This window comes from Schistocerca serialis, chromosome 4, assembly GCF_023864345.2.
Source record: "Schistocerca serialis cubense isolate TAMUIC-IGC-003099 chromosome 4, iqSchSeri2.2, whole genome shotgun sequence".
Taxonomy (NCBI): domain Eukaryota; kingdom Metazoa; phylum Arthropoda; class Insecta; order Orthoptera; family Acrididae; genus Schistocerca; species Schistocerca serialis.
The window spans coordinates 589,821,854-589,844,149 of NC_064641.1; the positions used below are offsets into that span (position 1 = coordinate 589,821,854).

Below are 22,296 nucleotides of genomic sequence, written 5' to 3' on the forward strand. Positions count from 1 at the left end.
GTCCAGTGGTACAGGAGGAGGTGTGGAACATAGATACATACTCGTATATCCATTTTTAAAAGATATATGGATAACAGTGAAAGTAACTATGTCTTTTGCGTTTCGACAGACTAAAGCGCTTGGCTAATTTCGATGAAATTGTACGGAGATGGCTTGAACCTTGAGAAAGAACACAAGTTACTTTAGCAACTAAAAAAGATAAAAATAGCGTTCCCTAATAGCGTAAAGTATGGAACAGAGCATCTTTTTAATATCAGTGAACGGAAAACAAGATAAAAATTGTTAAAATTTTTGCATAATGTACACTTTGTATAATGTATAGTTACTTCAATAGCACACTGCACAGATGCGGGCTCCAGCGCATGTCCCTACACACGCGCAGCTCGACAGTGAGGCTGCGTGTGTTCGGACAGCTGGCCGGGAAATACACATCACGAGTTATGCTTACCCGAACAGGCTCAATCGTCATAACAAAACTCCTGTTAAGCGACTGCAACTGCAAGTATCAGCTAGTATTTTTATAACGAAATTAGAATTGTATTAATACCTTCAGCTGCTGACGGGCGTTTGTATATATCAACGGGGACAGGTGAAAATGTGTGCCCCGACCGGGACTCGAACCCGGGATCTCCTGCTTATATGGCAGACGCTCTATCAATCTGAGCCACCGAGGGCACAGAGGATAGTGCGACTGCAGGGACTATCTCGCGCACGCCTCCCGCGAGACCCACATTCTCACCTCGTGTGTCCACACTCTACATTCGTAGTGTTCCACCCCAACACACTCATTACTCGTAGAAGACATTCTTACCAAGTCCCGTAAGAGTTCGGGGAATATGTGTGCATCCGCACAGGAGAAGGAGGTCATGGCCGGTGTTGCCAGAACTATATACTTATATGGATATGGCGTCTATTCTTTCGGACATGTATTCTGTGTTGACTAACGAATCACAAACATTATGCACATTTCAAGTTCGAAATTAAAATTGTCTCAATCATCTCATATGGACCTGTAGCACTGAACAAAATGAGTACAAAAAGGATGACTGCCTTCACTGGTTCAAATGGCTCTGAACACCATGGGACTTAAAATCTGAGGTCATCAGTCCCATAGAACGTAGAACTACTTAAACCTAACTAACCTAAGGACATCACACACATCCATGCCCGAGGCAGGATTCGAACCTGTGACCGTAGCGGTCGCGCGGTTCCAGACTGTAGCGCCTAGAACCACTTTTTTTTCAAAAGAAAACAAAGACTCCAATTATACTGGTTTCTCCTTCCAGTAAACAAAAATGAGTCTCCTTCGTCTTGTTGGCGAAGAAGCAATCTTTTGGAGCAAAAAAAGAAAAAAAAAGTTTCTCATAGCCAAAATCAAATTTCTTTTTCCTTTAAGAACAAATTATGAGGAATAAATAAGGAAAAGTGATTTTTTTTTAAATTTAAAGTCGTCGTGCGACTTGTAGTTAAAGTGCAGTTCTGAAAGGAGCTCCTGAAGTGTATCCGCCTACAGCATGCCAGCTCGTCCAAACGTGTCTTCTCATGGCGTAGGCGTGGATTCTGGGTAGCAGATCTATTCAGTTCGGTTCGGTTTATACAGTTTTCAGCTTCTCAGGGCTTGGACGTTCCAGCTACTAGGTGGGTCATCGAAAGTGCTCCGTAAGAAATTGGAAAAATATTGTTTATAGCGTGGGTTGCGTATCAGGACGCAGTGTCGTTCGTTGAGATAAGTCCAATATCCTAGCGTAGACTTGTCGCCAGAAGTAAAAAGATAGCGGATCGTGTGGCCACAGATTCAATTCACAGAGTGAGTTTTGGCGGAGGGGTAGAAAGTCTTATCGGGGTGCAAAAGCATGTGGACGTCGATCTGAGCCGGTGTCTGGCGAGTAAGAAACGCCAAAATTCGCCGCGCAAGTGTCCAGTCGTCGAACGCTGTGCCACAGTGGAACCGGTGGACATCCGTGTCATCCACTCCACAGTGGGTGCAGAGGGATGAATCGGCGAGATGGATGCGGTGCAGACGATCTCGGTTAACTTGTTTGCCATTCACGGTGATGTACCACGCTGATTGAACGTCTGATTCGAGAAAACGCGCATGGATCGCCTTCCATATGTGTCGCCACACGTACTGTGGATACTTACGTTCGATGGGGTTGGACGGGCGGCACTGTTGTAACAATTCGGAGACTGTTTTCGTGAGGTACAAACGTGTAAGTGGTAAGGACCGGTAGATATAACTGAACTCCAGGAAAAATCGTTGGATGTAATAAAAGGGGGTTGGAATGGTCGATACCAGTACTGGGGCGGACAAGGAGGCCGGTGCAAAGTTGTGAAGCAGGAGGCTAGTAAGGCTCTGCGGGCAACGATGCCAAAGTTTTAGTTGGGAGCTGACGTATAGTGCCTTGACACGAGTCGGCACGTGGATGAGTCCCACCCTGCCACGATCCCGTGGCAGTGCAAGGGATTCATACTGCACCTTGAATAACATCCCTGAGCTGACGAAGGAGCCGAAAGCCATCAACAGTCGTCGCGCCAGGAGATTTGGGACTGTTAGTACTTGAGCCACGTGTGGTATACGGGAAGCATGATACATGTTCACGTATTGCGGGCGTTGGATAACGTCGAGAGCTCGTAGCCGGTGATCTGCGAGATTTGCTCTGATTGTCTGTAGCAAGCGTCTACCATTGATAGCCGCTGAGCGGCGCAGGTCTGCTGTGAAATCAAGTCCAAGACACCGTATGGTGGCGGCGACACTAAGGGGAGCAGCGCATCCCTCCGGCAAGCCCTCACCAATGAGCAGGACCTTGGATTTTGATACGTTGAGGCAGCTCCCCGAAGCTTCGCCTTAAGTCGCCACCCATGTCAGTGCTGCTCGTACTTCATCTTCACTGTGCAGATATAGTACTATGTCGTCTGCGTAGGCTGTACAACAAAAACGGTGGCCTTTCACAGCCATGCCTTCCAAACGTTGGCGCATGCCCTGGAGCAGGGGTTCCAAGGCGAAAGCATACAAAATCGTGGAAAGAGGGCAGCCTTGTCGTACAGATCGTGCGATGACCAGGGACGGTGTAAGGCGACCATTGTACATGATTTTAGAGGTTGCACTACTCAACAGGCGCATAACCACTGTGACAATACCGCCAGGAAAACCCATATGCTGAAGAACTGTCCGTAAATAGAAGTGGTCAACACGGTCGAAAGCCTGGCTAAAGTCCAGTGAAGCCAAGGCGCCAGGGAGACGCTGATAATGCGCTAATGCTACCATGTCTCTGTAACGGCAAAGGGCCGTACGGATGTTGTTGTCGCCTCCTAGGGAAGTCCGGTCGCAGGATGTGACGTAGCGGGCGACCTTCTTGAGTCGCGAGGCCAGTAGCCGTGTGAATATTTTCATGTCGCTGTTGAGGAAAGTAATTGGTCGATAGTCCTGGATCCTCGATAACCCGCGCGGTTTATGTACGGGGATAATAATGCCTTCTAGAAAGGCGCTCGGGACCACAGTCATCGGTGACATCAGCTCTTGTGCGATTGCCGTCCACGTGGAAGCCAACAAATAGTGAAAACTTTTATAAAATTCGATGGGTATACCGTCAGGTCCAGGAGATCTGTTATCGGAACCCGCCTTGATAGCATCTACCACTTCATCTGTGGTTACGTCGTCCTGGAGGTCATGCACTGCATCCTCCGGAAGAGTGTTCGTAGTAAGCTGAGCGACTTCTGTGATCAGTGCTGCAGAATGCGGTACGGCTGCGTATAGCCCGGCAAAATGAGCATGGAGAGTACGACCGATGCTTTGGTGGGTGTCGTGCCGGCGCCCTTCCACATCAGTGAGGACTTGGATCAGAGCTCGTCGTCGTCGTTGTCTTTCCTGAAGGAGGTGGGACATCGACGGACGTTCTTGAGGGATGCGATTAGAAGCTCGAGAACGGACTACAGTGCCTTCCAAGTTACGCCGCATGATCAAGGAGATCTGCGCCTTCGTGCGATGGACCATCGACTGCCGGGCTGGCGAGAAAGGCATCGTCGTACAGTTACGTAGAATGGTGTAGTAGAATTGCAGGGTATGAGTTTGCCACGCCTTTAATTCCTTCCCATAACTCATCAGAGTCTTCCTGAGGGTCGGCTTTGCACAGGAGAGCCACCATGATAAGGTGGAGTCATAGGCTTCGCGACGATGGTGGCAGCGTGCCCACGCTTCTTCGACCATACGGCGACAGTCTGAGGAGGTCAGGTGAGCGACATTGAGTTTCCACAGACCACGACTATGCCACACTTGCTGTCGGGCGAGAGTGACGTCACAGAGGTACGCATGATGGTCTGAAAAGGACAAGGGCCAGACTTCCGCATGACGTGTGCCATCAGCAAGGGAGCGGATAACGTAGATGCGATCTATGCGGCTTGTCGAGTGAGAGGTGTAGAATGTACAGCCCGGTTGAATTCCGTGGAGCTTCTTCCATGTGTCAACAAGTCGTAGACGGTCGATGACCACTGAGAGAGACGTACAAGGGGAATGTCGCGGGAGTTGGTCGGCGGGTTCTTGTGTCGAGTTAAAATCCCCACCGAGTACCAAATCGTCCTGCGGACCGGTGAAGAGGGGTGTGACGCTTTCGGCAAAAAAAGTTTGTCGGTCATGACGGCGGCCAGTGCCGGACGGAGCGTAGATATTAATAATACGCACACCGAACAGTGTGAGGGCCATACCTCGCGGAGTGGAGAGGTAGATGACGTCCTCTGCAGGGAGTCCGTCGCGTAGCAGGATGGCGACGCCGCTACCGGTATCGGATGCGGGGGAAACATGGGCGTTGTATCCGGTGGGAACTAGGAAGTCAGCCACAAACACCTCTTGTAAAAGTGCTATATCCACATCCGCAGAGTAAATAGTGTCTCTGAACATGGGCAGTTTATGGGGGGCACGAATGGTGGCAAGATTCATCGTAGCGATACGATATTGCTGTGTACGGCCACCCTCAGTATTTGCAGAACGTGCGGTAGAAGTAGCCGGCAGGTGGAGACCCGCCGGTGGTCCCGCAGTGGTGATAATTACTGGCGGGGCGCCAGCCCCAGTGTCGCCGAGGTGGACTCCTGTGCAGACACGCTGGCAGCCTGTTCCACTTCTTCTTCAACGTCATCGGCCCAGGAAGCTGACGACGTGGACATGTGACGGTCACGTACTTCCGGAACGGGTGTTGTGGATTCCGCAACATGAGTGTCAGGGGGACCGCCGTCATCGTTCGTTGACAACGGCGAGGACACGTCCCTGGCTGGGAGAGTAGGCGTCACAGGAGGGGCGCCTGTTGCTGCCACATCGCGTGACTGGACGCAATGTGGGAGATCACCGTCAGGCATCAGGTCGACATCTCGCGGGGCCGTCTGAGAAAGGGCGTCATCGGAAGGCGTTCGTCGTCGTTTCCTGTGTTTGCGAGGCGACCGTTGTTTTCTGATGTGGCCTTCTGAATCAGAATGTGGTCGCCCGTCGTCGGACGCCGAACCCGTCTGGACAAAGGCAGACGTCGGCACGACACCGAGGTCGACGTCCATGGTTCCAACAGGAACATCGGTTTCGGTCTGCAACCCGGACGGTCCTGAAGCGAGCACTGGAGGCGACGCCGTGCTTGTGTCCTCGGCGCGTTGTGCTGCGGCGGGTGGCGTTGACGATGCTGCTGGCGCAATCGAGATGGGTACGACGGGGTCCTGTGCAACCTTGGCGTAGGTGATGGGTAAGGACGTGACCGTCGAAGCCTGGGTCTCTTCACGTAACGGCGTCTGTATTAAACGGCGGTGTAAGCGTTCGGAACGTACATGTCCCTCCTGGCCACATCCTGCGCACGTTCGTGGCTATCCATCGTACATGACGATGGCCCTCACACCGCCAATCAGCAGGTACGATGGGACATGTTTCGTCAGCTCAGTTTTTACTTGCCGGACGCCATTTAATACGGGGTAGGTCGTAAATGTTTGCCACTTCTCCGCGACGTGACCCAAGACGGTGCCATATGGTTGGAAAGCGGCAATGACCACATCCTGAGGCACCTCGAACGGGAGCTCAAACACCCGGAGACCGAATCCAGCATGGGCGACTGTGACAGCACCCATATGTCCATCAGAGTGTTTAAATTTCAGTCCGGTGGCATGACGTTGAATGATGTCATTGCAAATTTCCTCCGTCGACATCTTGATGTAGACAACACTTCCAGTGATGGAAAAATGTATGCCGATTACGTCCTGGGGGTTCAAACGTAGATCCTCAAGCATGAACTGTTCGACTGCGAAAGCTCTGGGTCGTGGATGTTCGGCCTGAAACGTTACTTTGATCGTTGCACGGCGGTACGAGTGCGCCATGGTGTACGTTAGTACTGGACTCGATAGACACAAACACCGCGACGCGGAAGTAAACACCGCCGAGAGCGGAGCGTCACACGGCGCGCGGAGCAGCTCCGCACGCTAGCACGGCTGCGAGCCGACTGAACCACTCGGCTACACAGGCCGGTGCCTTCACTGGATATATATTTGAGGGACTACTGAATGGAGACTCGAGCTTCAGCCAAAAACTAAACATAGCTGGACTTCCATACGTCAGACTCAGCAGTGACCCACGTGAGAGGTATGTGATGTACAGGCTGATCAATAGATGTGAAATCATTCTTCTGACACAAAAACGGATGGATAAACAGAATTTTAAAGTTAAATGGCTCTGAACACTATGCGACTTAACTTCTGAGGTCTCCAGTCCCCTAGAACTTAGAACTAATTAAACCTAACTAACCTAAGGACACCACACACATCCACGCCCGAGGGAGGATTCGAACTTGCGACCGTATTGGTCGCTAGGCTGCAGACTGTAGCGCCTAGAACCGCACGGCCACTCCGGCCGGCTTTAAAGTTAAATAGTAAGAGATACGAGAGGAGTAAAACTCACTAGGCTAGGTTACCAGCGTAAGAGCCCGGCTTCCAAAATGGCAACCATGTCGGTAACATAACCTCACACGTTGCCCCCTTCCCACCCACCCCCTCTCCGTTCTCATACTATTAAATTGATATCTGTTTATCCACGCGCTTCTCGTTTTGTGAAGGTGATTCCACGTCTATCGACCACTGTTTAGTGTATTTTAGTTAGCGTTTCCATGCGGTTACGAGGCTCCGCAAAGTTCCTGCGGGCCAGGAGAGAACGGTGCGTGTGCCTTCCTCCGTAGGCCATGTGGTGAGTGGCGTGACCTCGCGGCCGGCGGCAGCGGCCAGCGGCCAGCGCGGACGTTGATCCTGCGGAGGGCCGAGGCTCTGGCTGCTGGCTGCTGGCTGCTGGCTGCTGGCTGCTGGCGTGTGCTGGTGCCGTCTCCGGCTATCTCTCGGGAACCTCCCTGCCCCTCCCCCCCTCCCCCACCTCGACAGATAACGGTACAGGCTGGCTCTGCAGTCGCCAGCTAAACGTACACTGTCCCTAGAATTCCTCTACACTGGCAGCTGCAGTAACCTCTGTCTACCCGAACGTCACTGATATGACCCCTTCGCATTACAGAGGTTTCCCTAAACGTAGGAAAAACAGCGCAGATGCTCTTAACGTTTGTCAAAAATTGCGCCACCGCGAAGGATTACGTAGTTGCCAATACGAGTCCCTCCTCCTCTCTCCACCCTTCTCCACCTTCTCGACAAAATATGTGCCACTCCTGAAGATAGCTTACTGATCACTTTGTAGCACTGTCGACTGCGTGGAGTTGGTATTGGGCGCTCAAAGGAATTGCCACCGTTGACGGGGGTCATGGTAGTGAAGCTGTGTGTAACTGCCAGTCGCTTATGAAATCAGCGCAGTATAGAACTGACATAATGACGAAAAGCTGCTATCGTGTTTGTGCGTGCCCATGTGCAAACGGGGAATGAAGTTGCTCTTTTTATTGGTGTATTAACGCGGAAAGTGCATTGCCTGCAAGGAATGGTGTACTACCTGCAGACATGTAATTAGGCATAACAATGGTGGTCGTAAAATGATTTTAATCAACAGGCCGGGAACTAGTGCCTCATTTTGTTATTGACAGTCAGTTTCAAATCCGAATGGAATTGTTGTTGTCAGTGAATGCAATTCCACCTCAGTAAGTTTCCGACCGAAATTTGCGAAAGTAATTGCATGCAATCGCCATTTGGAGACGGATACTCCGCAAAAGCCGTTACGCACAGCGACACTTCACGTGACACGTTTTAAAACGACGAAATAACCAAAACAGTGGGCAGTAGCTGACTGTACACCTCTTATGTGGTGCGGTGCGTTGCGATTTTCCTCTTTACAGATTGCACAAGATCTCGAGAGCAAAATGAGCCGTTTAACCCACAGTGTGTGGAGAGTGCAGTTAAAAAAAAATAGCTCTAAGGACTATGGGACTTAACATCTGAGGTCATCAGTCCCCTAGACTTAGAACTGCTTAAACCTAACTAACCCTACACACACAGCCATGCCCGAGGCAGGAATGGAACCTGCTACCGTAGCAGCAGCGCAGTTCCGGACTGAAGCGTCTAGAACCGCTCGGTCACATCGGCCGTCTTTGTAGTTCAAGCTGGAAGTATTATGTCATGTTGTTGGCTTATTTTTCTGGTCATGATTTGGGTCCACTCATTCAGATTGCCGTGAACACGAGACAAGATGTTTTTTGAACGTTCTGGATGAGCAAGTTTTTTCGTCTGTTCTACATGTTCATGGTGAGTATATTATTGAAACTCGCGTCTTCCAAGGCGATAGAGCTGGGGTGGTTCCTATGATAGGGCACGGCCGATTCCCTTCCCAGTTCGTGTCACAATCAGATTTGATGCTTGGTCTATGATCTCAATGTCAACGGAACGTTAAACCCAATCTTCCTTCCTTCTTTTTTCCAAGACGATAACAGCCATGTCCACAGAGCTGCAAGCATACTACCCTGGTTTGGCGAACACCCAGGCACGCTATCACTCCTCGAATGGCCCGTTGTATCAGCCTATCTCTATCCCATAGGAGCCAACGACCTTGCCGCAGTGGTATCACCGATTCCCGTCAGATCAAACGAAGGTAAGCGCTGTCAGGCTGGACTAGCACTTGGATGGGTGACCATCTACTCTGCCGAGCACTGTTGGCCAGCGGGGTGCACTCTACCCTTGTGAGGTAGACTGAGGAGCTACTTGACTGAGAAGTAGTGGCTCCGGTCTCGGAAACTGACGTACGGCTGGGAGAGCGGTGTGGTGACCACATGCCCCTCCATCCAGTGACGCCCGTAGGCTGAGGATGACACGTTGGCCGGTCGGTACCTTTGGGCCTTCAAGGCCTGTTCGGGAGGAATTTAGTTCTTTTCTAGTTTACTTCTATCCCATAAGAATTGTCTGGGGCTGTTTGAAAGAACGGATGATACATAGCAATCAACATCCCCGTCATTTGGTAGCGATTTGTTGATTAATCAGTCAGGAATGTCTGCAAGTGGATGTGTCATCTCTCAAAAAACCTGTGGACTCGCCGAACTGAAGCCATTATCAAGGCTATCGGCGACATCGTACCCTATTAACGTGACATCTGTTGCGGGATGTGCAGTGTGAGGTATAAGACGTATATTGTGCGGTGTACGTACCAATGATACGGACAGCTAACGTTGAGAATGTAGAATGCTGTAAACCCCACCAACATCTTGCAGTATTAACGTCTTGTACCTGCAGCGTGATATAAAGGAGAACCTGGATTTGTAGCTGCAGAGTCATCCATCTCGATTTTTGTATACCAGACATTACTGAAGGACAGTGGCGGAAACATTGCCCACCAAGCATTTTCCAGAAACTGTGGATAAGCATCATGTGAGGCGAATATGCGCGCAAGGGAAGCGGTGGTATCTGACGTTTTTCAAACATCACTTAACAAATTTCTTTCCACGTGTGATATTGCGCGTTGCTAACTAGATTTGGCAGCCTGAGGGAACAGTAGCACCTAAATTCTAAAAACGCTCTAATTAGCGATTGCTGTTTATTTTGTCGCGATCGCATGTTGTATCCAAAGATGTTGTAACCCATTACACAGGTGTTTAACTGCTATTACTAAATTTACCGCAGTTGCGAATATTTTTGTCATCAGCTATATTAGGAATGTAAATCATACCTATTGGTGACACATGAAAATATTTGCCGCATCGGGATTCGGCTATTCGTGCACGCTCGCAGAACTGATCCACACCCCCATATGCCACAGTGTCTACGCCCCATTGCTCGCAGGTTACATAGGTTCTCGCAACAGGGTTAACGAGACAAACGTGTTCAACGTAGTATTGTCGCTGTCTTGCCGGTCTAGGGTTTAATGCTTGTTATCACAATGTCTGTTCCTTCAGACATGCGTGCACGAACTGAAATGTAGTGGTATGCGACCATACTGCTCTTTCCGAGCAGATAAGCTGCCATTTATATATTTCACGTCAAAAAGGCTTACTGACAATTCCCTCAACGCTTCCACTTCATTCGACATTTTCAGTAGTTGAGCTAGACAAAATATTGACGTTTCTAGTAACACACGGCGGGCGCGGGTGAGCTTTCGTGTACGATCTGGCAATAGGAGGGATTAAGCAGTCCGAAATAGGTTTGGTATGCAGAACAGTCCTACGACAGTAATATTGTCACAGAGGGAAGCTCGTCGATAACAGCCACTGTACTCATTGCGGGTGATTCGGATATCAACAGCTTTCGTGTACGATGTCGCATATAGACCAAACAAGGTGGCGCAGTGATTAAGGAACTGGACTCTCATTTGGAAATAACTGAATTCAGAACCTCAGCAGGGCATTCAGATTTAAGTTTTCCATGGATCCTCTGTATCGGTGGAGATGGACATGGTTCTGTTGAAAATGTCAGGGATAAATTCTGCTCCATTCGTGTCCCATCCAAACTTGTAATCTGTAAAATGTCTCGTAGTCAATGAAATGCTGTACTCTGTACTTTCCTTTGTTCCATATGGGGTAGCCTATGTTGGCATACCACCTGGCAGTACGGGACGACATAATGGACATGGTGAGCTTAGAAACAGTTAAAATACGATCGTCGGAGGCAATGGTACTTTACTCACTACAGCCGCGCTACCATCCGGAGGAAGCCAGTCACCTTACGTAAGAAAATTTCATCCCATTTCCTGTCTTAATACCAGGTCATCTCCTGCTACGCACATATATCACAGGACCGCCGGAAACAGCATTGAGAGTGACAGTTATTCGGATAAGAACAGGGCCGGCCGGTGTGGCCGTGCGGTTCTAGGCGCTTCAGTCTGGAAACGCGTGACCTCTACGGTCCCAGGTTCGAATCCTACCTCGGGCATAGATGTGTGTGATGTCCTTAGCTTAGTTAGGTTTAAGTGGTTCTAAGTTCTAGGGGACTGGTGACCACAGATGTTAAGTCCCATAGTGCTCAGAGCTATTTGAACCATTTGATAAGAACAGGTAAGGACGCTACTATCACAGTAAATAATACGATACTCTATCAGAGAAAAGCAACTTTTGGTTAACCCGTATATGTTGCTTAGGGTGCTGCACTGTACGAAAAAAGGTGGCTATAGCATGGAATGTACGCATTTCATGTCGTATGTTATCTTCATCTTCTCATTACGGTAGCTTTTGCTCAGATTGCCCTGAATTTTAATTTTAGAAGATCATAACTGACCTCAAGTGTACTACACGCTAGTACATGCAAATTATTAGCATTGCAGAACAACTGCAAAAAGTATACAGGAGTACAGCTCAGTGAACAAAAAGATAATCATTCCAGTGCGCAAGCACAGATGCATCGTTAAGCCATTACAGATGGCGCAACGATCGAACACGTTTTCAACCGCGTGCGCACTGCCTCTACGTGGGCATAAGGCGGTAGCGGTCAGTGAGAAAATTATGTTTCCAGCGGACACTGTACGTAAACATAAGTAAATGTAAGGAAGTTGCATAGTGGCAATCGTGTTTGGCCGTGCTCATGGCCATACGAGGTGTGAAGTTGCTGGCTTGGTTGGTGTTTCACGGAGGATTGTTCATCGTGTTTACAAGTAGTTGTGTAACACATGTGGCCGTGAAACAGAACGTCAGAATTGTGGCCGGAAAGATGCTGACTAATGTGGACGTTTCACAGCTTCTGAAGCGAAATCGCTTCCAAACCAGACAGCAGTTGATGCAAGCATTGAATTAAGGTCCACCCCAAAAACTGTTAGCGAGAGAACACGGCAACGAGAACTGCATGCAATGAACATTTCGAGTCGGTCACCACGCAAGAGGCCATTTGCTCACCCCTATTTTTCAAGATGACAACAGCAGTGTTCATCGACCTGGACTACTGTGTGACTGGTTTTCTGAACACTCCACCATCCTATTATATCTCGACTGACGTGCAACATCACCTGACTTGAACCCCATAGAAAATTTGCGGGAGATATGAACAGCGGGTAAAACGTCGATAGTCAGCATCTTCGCAGTTTCCTGGAATTTCGCGAGTGGCTTAACCTGGATGCTATGTACCTGCAAAACCTTGTAGACTCACTTCCTATCCGAATCGAGGCGGTTATCAAGTCCCGAGGCGGAATTACACGGTTCTGAATGATGCTTGGAGTGATTTCTCTAGGGGTGACAAATTTCTTGTCCAGTGAGGTTACTTTGTACTTAAAGAAACAGTAAATACTGGGTTTTTGTATCAGCAAAGCCATTTGAATGTTGTTTGTTCGTGAGAGGATGGTGTTATGCTTCGTGTAAGAAGGAGAAGCGTCTACCAGCACGTCGCCGGAATTCGACAGCAAAAGGATCGTAACCTACCAGGACTGCAGGACTCGATATTGCCGCTCGCGTTGATCGAGATCTCACTACTGTCATGCGAAAGTGCAATCGATGGGTTTAGGAGCGCCATACTCGACGCCATACAGCAGCTCAATGGTACCACACGGCTAGCTCTGCGACGAGTTGCGGAGCACCACTGACTGTCAGCACGATGACCATTGGTGCGGGTTCCATTGATGTGGCAGCGTCTTTTCAGAGGAGTACCGGTTCTGCATACGGCATCGTGATGAACTTGGCCATTTCTACAGGCTTCAAGAACAAAAAAACTTTTCCAGATTGTTTTTGTCGTTGTCATTTGGTTCCAGCACCTGTTGTAGTGGCAAGGAGTGCCACTGAGTACACAAGATCACATCTAGTTTGCTACCCGGTATATTGATACAGCATGCGTTACAGTTTGTGCTTGTTAATGCCAGTGGCTGTACCCCATATCTGAGGTCTTCGTTGCGTTGTCTTCCAGCAGGACAACGCAAGGTAGCATATTGCCCGTCAAGTCCAGACCTATCTCAATCTAGAGGGTGTTCGACTGTTGCCGTTGCCAGCACGATCCCCAGATCTCCCACTTAGTGAAAACATCTGGTGAAAGGTTACCGAGAGAGCGGTACGCAACTGCTCATCAGTAACTACGACTGATGAACACAGATTTGAAGCAGCATGGAATAGCTGACCCGCATCTGTCATCCAAGCTCAGGTCAACCCAATGCTCAGCCGGATTAGAGGCATTGTTGCTGTGAGAGGCGACAGCTCTGTGTGCTCAAATTCGCGTCCTATATACTCGAAAATTACCTAAGAATTTGATGTGACTCATAAATTTTTCCAGCCGGCCGTGGTAGCCGTGCGGTTCTAGGCGCTTCAGTCCGGAACCGTGGGACTGCTACGGTCGCAGGTTCGAATCCTGCCTCGAGCATGGATGTGTGTGATGTCCTTAGGTTGGTTAGGTTTAAGTAGTTCTAAGTTCTAGGGGACTGATGACCTAAGATGTTAAGTCTCGTAGTGCTCAGAGCCATTTGAACCATTTTTTTTTTTTAATTTTTCCGGAACACTAATTCGTTATACTCTACCGTGTTCTCAGTCGGATCATACGGTCATATTGAAAAATAAGGTTTTAAAAAGATGTAATATTAAAAGTGTGTCTCGTCCGCAGCCAAGATTAGAGCCTTCGTTGGTTCGATTACACACAGTCCAGACTTACTAATATGACCACCACGTACGTTCAACGTCAACGTGCAATAACCAATCACAGACGGTATGTGGCAGGACTGGCAGTGGAGGATATATAAAGCGTATTAGGGGGGAAGGGCAAAACAGTGCAGTCGTTGTCGTAAGACAGAAACAAAGCGATTGATATGACGTCCAAAAGGGCATGATCACTGGCTTTTGGGCCAAGGGTGGAAGCATTTCCGAAACGGCTAAGTTTGTAAACTGTTGGCGTGCCGCAAAATGGTTCAAATGCCTCTGAGCACTATGGGACTTAACTTCTGAGGTCATCAATCCCCTAGAACTTATCACTACTTAAACCTAACTAACCTAAGGACTTCACACACATCCATGCCCGAGGCAGGATTCGAACCTGCAACCGTAGCGGTCGCGCGGTTCCAGACTGTAGCGCCTAAACCGCTCGGCCACCCCGGCCGGCCGTGCCGCACTGTTAAAGTATAATACTATGCATGGTAAAACAGCGCTATCAAAAAGTGGCTCAGAGGGAACCGTGGTGCACCACTGGCTATAGGTCGACAGGGATAAATAGGGATAAATGTCGGCGCCGGAGATGTGTATGGCCGAATAGACGTGCAACTGTTGAGCAACTTACAGTCCAGATGAACCAAGGGGCTACCAACATCTGTTCAGGGAACTTTGCTGTGTGTGGGCCTCCGCAGCAGGTGCCTGTTTAATGCACCTATCCTTACTGCTGCTCATTAGCGACGAAGGCTGCAATTTGCAAGCCGCAACTGGACGTTCTGTGTGGTGACAGGTCGCCTTTTCAGGTGAATTATGTTTTATGTACTATCAGCATGAAACGTCTGAACATCCTGGGACAACCGTCTGTAGGGTCCAAGCCAGAAGAGGGAGAATTTTTTCGTGGCATTCCGTGGGTGATATCGCCATTCTGGAAGGCACAATGGTACAACACAAGCATTCATCTATCATTGGAGACCATGTCAACCCCTACATGCAGTTTTTTTTTTTTTCTTGGCACGGTGGATTCTACCAGCAGGACAATACAATGCGTGAGCAGCATCAGACGTTGACCACTGAAGAGCCAGTGAAACTGGTACATCTGCCTAATATCGTGTACGGCCCCCGCGAACACGCAGAAGTGCCGCAACAAGACGTGGCATGGACTTGATGAATGTCTGAAGTAGTGCTGGAAGGAATTGACACAATGAATCCTGCAGGGCTGTCCACAAAATCCGGAAGAGTACGAGGGGGTGGAGGTCTCTTCTGAACAGCACGTTACATAGCATCACAGATATGTTCAATAACGTTCATGCCTGGGGAGTTTGGTGGCCAGCGGAAGTGTTAAAACTCAGAAGAATATTCGTAGAGCCACTCTGCAGCAATTCAGGACGTGTGAAGTGTCGCATTGTCCTGTTGAAATTGCCCAAGTCTGTCAGAGATGAATGGATGCAGGTGGTCAGGCATGATGCTTAAGTATTTGTCACCTGTCAGAGTGGTATCTAGACGTATCAAGGGTCCCATAACACTCCAATTGCACACGCCCCACACCGTTACGTCCGCAGCTCGTGGTCGTGCGGTAGCGTTCTCGCTTCCCGCGCCCGGGTTCCCGGGTTCGCTTCCCGGTGGTGTCAGGGATTTTCTCTGCCTCGTGATGACTGGGTGTTGTGTGATGTCCTTAGGTTAGTTAGGTTTAAGTAGTTCTAAGCTCTAGGGGACTGATGACCATAGTCCATAGATGTTAAGTCCCATAGTGCTCAGAGCCATTTGAACCACACCGTTACAGAGCATCCGACAGCTTAAACAGTCCCCTGCAGGCTACATGGATTCATCTACATCTACATTTATACTCCGCAAGCCACCCAACGGTGTGTGGCGGAGGGCACTTTACGTGCCACTGCATTACCTCCCTTTCCTGTTCCAGTCGCGGCGCGTATGGTTCGCGGGAAGAGCGACTGTCGGAAAGCCTCCGTGCGCGCTCGAATCTCTCTAATTTTACATTCGTAATCTCCTCGGGAGGTATAAGTAGGGGGAAGCAATATATTCGATACCTCATCCAGAAACGCACCCTCTCGAAACCTGGACAGCAAGATTCACCGCGATGCGGAGCGCCTCTCTTGCAGAGTCTGCCACTTGAGTTTGCTAAACATCTCCGTAACGCTATCACGCTTACCAAATAACCCTGGGACGAAACGCGCCGCTCTTCTTTGGATCTTCTGTATCTCCTCTGTCAACCCGACCTGGTACTGATCCCACACTGATGAGCAATACTCAAGTATACGGGGAACGAGTGTTTTGTAAGCCACCCTCTCTGTTGATGGACTACATTTTCTAAGGACTCTCCCAATGAATCTCAACCTGGCACCCGCCTTACCAACAATTAGTTTTATATGATCATTCCACTTCAAATCGTTCCGTAGCATATTCCTAGATATTTTACAAAAGTAACTGCTACCAGTGTTTGTTCCGCTATCATACAATAAAGGATCCTTCTTTCATGGGGTTGTCTCCGTACCCGTACACGTCCGATACAATTTGAAACGAGACCCGTCCGACCAGGCAACATATTTCCAGTTATCAACAGTCCAATGTCGGTTTTGAATGGTCCAGGCGAGGGGTAAAGCTTTGTGTCGTGCAGTCATGAAGGGTACACGAGTGGGCCTTCGGCTGCGAAAGCCCGTATCTATGATGTTTCGTTGAATGGTTCGCACGCAGACGCTTGTTGATGGCCCAACATTGAAGTCTGCAGTAATTTGTGGAATGGTGTCACTTCTGTCACTTTGAACGATTCTCTTCAGTTGTCGTTGGTCCCATTCTTGCAGGATATGTTTCCGGCCGCAGCGATGTCAGAGATTTGATGTTTTACCAGATTCCTGATAATCACGGTACGCTCGTGAAATGGTCGTACTGCAAAGCCCCCACTTCACTGCTACCTCGCAGATACTGTGTACCATTGTTCGCGCGATGACTATAACAGCATGTTCGAACTCACTTCAATCTTGATAACCCGCCATTGTAGCAGCAGTAACGGATCTAGAAACTGCGCCAGACACTTGTCTCATATAGGCGTTGCCGACCGCAGCGTCGTATCGTGCCTGTTTACATATCTCTGTACTTTGTTACATGCCTGTACCACTTTCTTTGGCGCTTCAGTGTATATGCGCAGAAGAAGTAAGATTTACTTGGTTATCTTCTTATACAGGGTGAAAAGTATTTAAACCGACAATCTCTGGGAGGTTGTAGGAGACATCAAAACAAATCTTTTTCCCTAATGTCATTTTTTCCTATGAGGATTATTTAAGCCGGTGGAGGCCGTATTACGCTCTTCAGTTGTTGGAGGCCGTATTATGCTCTTCAGTTGTAGCAAGTGTTGTCCACCAGTGTAGTAGTAAATTTTCTCTGTTTACTAATGGAGCGATACACCTGGAGTGAGTACACTGATACGGTTGGTGCGTACTACGCAGCGCACCTCACTGGACGATCTGCACAGCGGGTTTATCAACAAAAATATCCTATCGCCGTATCCCGCATCATACGACCTTTGCTGCTGTGTACCAACGTCTGCGTGAGACCGGGTCATTTAGCAGATTACCTGGACAGGGACGCTGTCGCACGGTAAGAACGCTGCAATTTGAGGACGCTGTCTTGCAGCATGTGGAGCGGGATCCTTCAGCAGCACTCGTGCAATTGCACGTAACATGGGGAGGAATCAGATGAATGTAAGAACAGTCCTTCGAGAGCATTGTTACGTCCATTTCACTAACAGCGTGTCCACAACCTGGAACCAGTTGATTATCCACCCAGAGCACAGTTTTCGCAGTGGTACCTGGAACAGTGTGAAATGCATCCTACATTTCCATCCTCTGTGTTGTTTACCGATGAAGCAATGTTCGGGCGTGATGGAGTCTTCAACATGCACAATTCGCACGTTTGGAGTGAGGATAACCCACATGCCACAGTTACTAGCGCTCATCAAGTGCGGTTCTTCGTTAATGTGTGGGTCGGTGTTGTTGGGCACTGTTTAATTGGGCCGTATCTGCTACCTAGGACATTAAATGGCAGGCACTATTACAATTGTCAGAGAATTGCCAGAATTGCGGGAAGACGTGCCGCTCCCTACAAGACAACGCATGTGGTTCCAACATAACGGGGCGCCGGCACATTTCAGTCGTCTTGTGCGTCGATTCCTGGACCGAAGGTACCCAGAAACGTGGATTGGCAGAGGTGGTCCTGTACCACGGCCTGCTCGATTCCCAGATATGTCCCCTCTGGACTTTTTGTGTGGGGAGAGATGTGCAACCTTGTTTACGCAACTCCTGTTGCATCAGAAGAGGATCTGGTTGCCCGGATAGTAGCAGCAGCAGGAACAATTCAGGATACTCCTGGGGTTTTTGCCCGTGTCAGACAGAACATGATCCGACGGTGTAACCTTTGTTTACATGTCAATGGAGGCATTTTTGAAAATCTACTGTAATTGAAATTGGGTTGTGTTAATGTGTTGTCTCTTGGTCATAGAAAAATGAAAAAGTGTTTGTTGGTTTAATTAATTTGCCGCCAGAGAAATCTTCCTCTACCAGTTTAAATACTCCTCATAGGAAAAAATGGCATTAGGGAAAAATATTTGTTTTGATGTCCCCTACAACCTCCCAGAGTTTGTCGGTTTAAATACTTTTCACCCTGTATGATGCTGTGTGGCCCATGATCCACGTTGCAGCGTTATTTTTTGCTCGTGGATATCTCAGTTTTTGTGGCTGGATGATCTCTAAAAGGGCTGCACTGTTGGGCGTCGTACGGTCTATCACCGACAATCGTTGACGAAGAAATGTGGTAATGGTTCTGCATGTGCGCACGTGAGCCTATGAATAAGCGTATCGACTCTTCCGCATGCGTCACAGTTGGGCGTCGAATGAAGGCCTATCTTATGTAGCTTTTCATTCGTTGCTACTTTATCGTCGACTGTTAGATACCAGACGACTACGACGCGTGATGGTAACATGTCGCTGTGCACATTCCGCCATACTGTACTCCAATGTGTATGTGGATGTTTTTCATCGAGACGATTTCTGTGGTTTGCTGTAGTGAGAAGGTCATAAAGTTTACTGTTCGTCAGGCTTCCGTTATCGATGATGTTGGGTCGAATGTAGCTCATTTCCATGTAGTAGTGTCGCACATGTCGGTGAGAAAGCGGAATGCCGGTGATATCAACGGGTGGCTCAAGGCTACGATGCTTCCACCGCTGGACGAGGGTTGTCATGATACTGCTCCTCTGGGTACGAAACTCCTTCCTGATGCGATTTAGGAGCAGGGTTACACATCTTTTGGGTACCTTAATGAGGTTAAGACCACCTTTGGACGAAGGTAAAGTTAATGTATCAGGTTGAACTTTGAAAATGTGCCCTCTAAAAAGAAAACAGCATAGCGCTTGTTGTATACTCTTTCCTAGATGGTCGGAGATAGGAAGAATTTGCGCCAAATAATTCATCTTGCTTCTAATGGCGGTCCCCATGGTCTTAACTTTCTGTAGTATGTTCAAGTCACGGTCGGAGTGAAGTATCAAGGCAGCTCGTAATTAAGCATGTGTGACCAGTTCTTCGTCAGGAATTTGTCTGGTTTGGCCTCAAAGGTAACACCGAGAGCTTTGTGATAATCCTTTATCTTGCACCAGGTAACATGGAATATATCTGGATACCGCCTTCGATGTGCAAAACTATGGTTTCAGTCCTATTTAATATTGGTCCTGAAAGAAACGTGAATGCTTGCATATATCATCAGCATACGCAATCCATGGGATAGTAACAGAATCGATGCTAAGCCCGATCCCACTGTGCGCTAAGTTGTTCAGTAGCGGCTCTACTGAACTGGCGTACAAAATCATTGACAGAAGACATCCTTGTTGGATGGATTTCCCAATGGAAAGTTCTTTTGTAAACGGCCATTAATGAGAATCCGTGAAGAGACGTTTGTAGTTAGTTACAACCTCCCAGAGCTTGTCGGTTTAAATACTTTTCACCCTGTAGTGGGTGACAGTGTAAACGGAAACTGCTGGGACGCGTGGCAGCGCCGTGCAGCGCCTCCGGCTGGAGGGCTGTCGTGCCCGGGCGAGGCGCCTGGGTAACGAGCCCTCGAGGTGAGCCGTGCCGAGGCGTCGGGCGTCGCGACGCTCCGCGCCGCGGAAGCTCGCGTGGCGCGCCGTGCGGCGAGTAATGAGCGCTGGATGGTTCTCGGCTAGTGAGACCGGCGCGCCGCCGCTCTCAGCGAAATAACAAGGCCGCCCCCGGCCCCGGCCCCGGGCCGCGGGCCTCGCTCCGCACTTGGATCCACTCGGGCTGGCCGAGGGGTCCACGCGGCTTTGTCTCTGCGCGTCCCCGCCTCGCGTAACCCCGCCCGCCCAACGTGCGACACGCTTGTGCCGAGTGCGTATCGCCGCTAAGAAGGGGCCTAAGAGCTATGTTCCGAAATTACTCTCACACGCGAGCGTCGTGTACTTCGTGTGTCGTTCGTCCCACCCATCTTCACAAAAGCTTACACTTACGCATGCAGTCCGCAACCCGCCGTTCTGTGTTTAGCGTATGGTACGTAGGCTCACGTGAGGGTGTGTAAAGGAAGGACGGTAGGTGGTGAAAAGAAGGAAATTAGGCTGGCGTTTCCCCGCTGTCGGCCGATTGCCGTAGCACATGTGATACCTGAACAGCCATATTTAAAGCTTTAACCGTACGAAGACTCACGTTACCGTATTCCTGACTAATAACATTTATATAATTATACTGTAAAATACACTATGTGAGAAGTTTCTTGGTATCCTGATTGATGACAAGCTGAATAGAAATTGATCACAAATAAAATAAGCAAACAGTTTGGTTCGGCATGTTTTGCACTTTTGATGTACTGTTTCACAAAAGTGACATGCTGAGATGCATACGAGGCATACTCATAAAATTTTAATTCTCACCTGGAGGAAACAATTTTTTATTTGTTGCGGGAATGCTCCAGATTCCACGTTTTTAGGGAAACTTTCACATTGCCGTACTGGGAAATAACTTCGCAATGCCGCAGAAGCGTAATTGATAACAACAGAGACGCAGCTAAACGATATAGAGATAGCAGTGGACATACCTTCTATTCCTATAACGAAAAATAGTGACATTTGAACTTTTCATAAACAAGCAAAGTGCTCCTACGTTCTGTGCTGGCGTAAGCTGACGCCAGCACACCAGTCGGCCAGTGTGGCCATGCGGTTCTAGGCGCTTCAGTTGGAACCGCGTGACCGCTACGGTCGCAGGTTCGAATCCTGCCTCGGGCATGGATGTGTATGATGTCCTTAGGTTAGTTAGGTTTAAGTAGTTCTAAGTTCTAGGGGACTGATGACCACAGATGTTAAGTCCCTTAGTGCTCAGAGACATTTTTGAACCAGCACACCAGGCGGCAAAGGGGTTGCAAGAAGATCGATAGAGGCCAACGACAGACTCGCAGGAAACGCGCCGCCAAGGGCCTGCCGCCCACCAGCATTTAGATCACCGCCATGGACCGGAGGGTCAGCCTGTCGCAGTCTGTCATTAGTCGAAGCCGAGTCGGAGCTGCAGTCACAGCCTCTAGCTCAGAATCAGGCAATCCGTTGGACTATAATACGGGGCGTATCAAAAAGAATCATCCGCCTTAAAAAAAATCGTAACTATTATGTTAGTTGACATTTGTGCGTTAACAACGTACTATACAGTAAGGGGCCGATACTGAATGGATTTATTAATATAAAAATTTGATTTTTATTTTTCCACTTTATGTTCGTCAGTGTCTTCCGCCTGGCGGTAAGCTGCAGCGTCTCAGTGACGTTGCCCAGAACCCTGAAACTCACGTGTTAAACCATCAGCAGCTAAACTCACGTGTTGCTGACGAGGTAACGCTATCGAACTGCGCGTCTTACGACCTGACCGACCAATAGGGAGGCTTGGAGGTGGTCAAGTGGGGTGGAACCGCGGCTGGCTGCCGGGAGCGGACACGCCGTTCGCTCTCTTCTGCTGGCAGCTTCCAAACCGATCAGACGCCTCCTCACCTGCTCTATTGGGCGGCTGCCCATTCAGTCTCGGCGGCTTCTCCAGGCCTGCCATTCTTTACGGCATTAAAACTTCACATGTTAAACTACGTTTTATTCTTCACCTCAACGGGTGCCTACCGATTTCCCCTCTTGGCCAATCCGGACGCATTAACAGTACTGTTGGAAAGAGCACATTCTCGAGTTTTACATGGTTCCCGCTAGGTAGCAGCAGTGTGCACCCACTTCAGTTATAGTAAAAATGGTGTAGGGACGACAGAAAGCGTTTCGTGTTCTACGTTCTGCGTAGTGCGG

At 49.0% G+C, this 22,296-nt stretch overlaps 1 non-coding gene across 1 annotated transcript; it reads right to left on the reverse strand.

Moving 5' to 3' along the window:
- Window positions 1-600: 600 nt before the first annotated feature.
- Trnai-uau (transfer RNA isoleucine (anticodon UAU)) lies at window positions 601-675 on the reverse strand. Its single transcript has one exon. It is a non-coding gene; the product is annotated as a tRNA-Ile (tRNA).
- Between the last annotated feature and the right edge of the window lie 21,621 nt (window positions 676-22,296).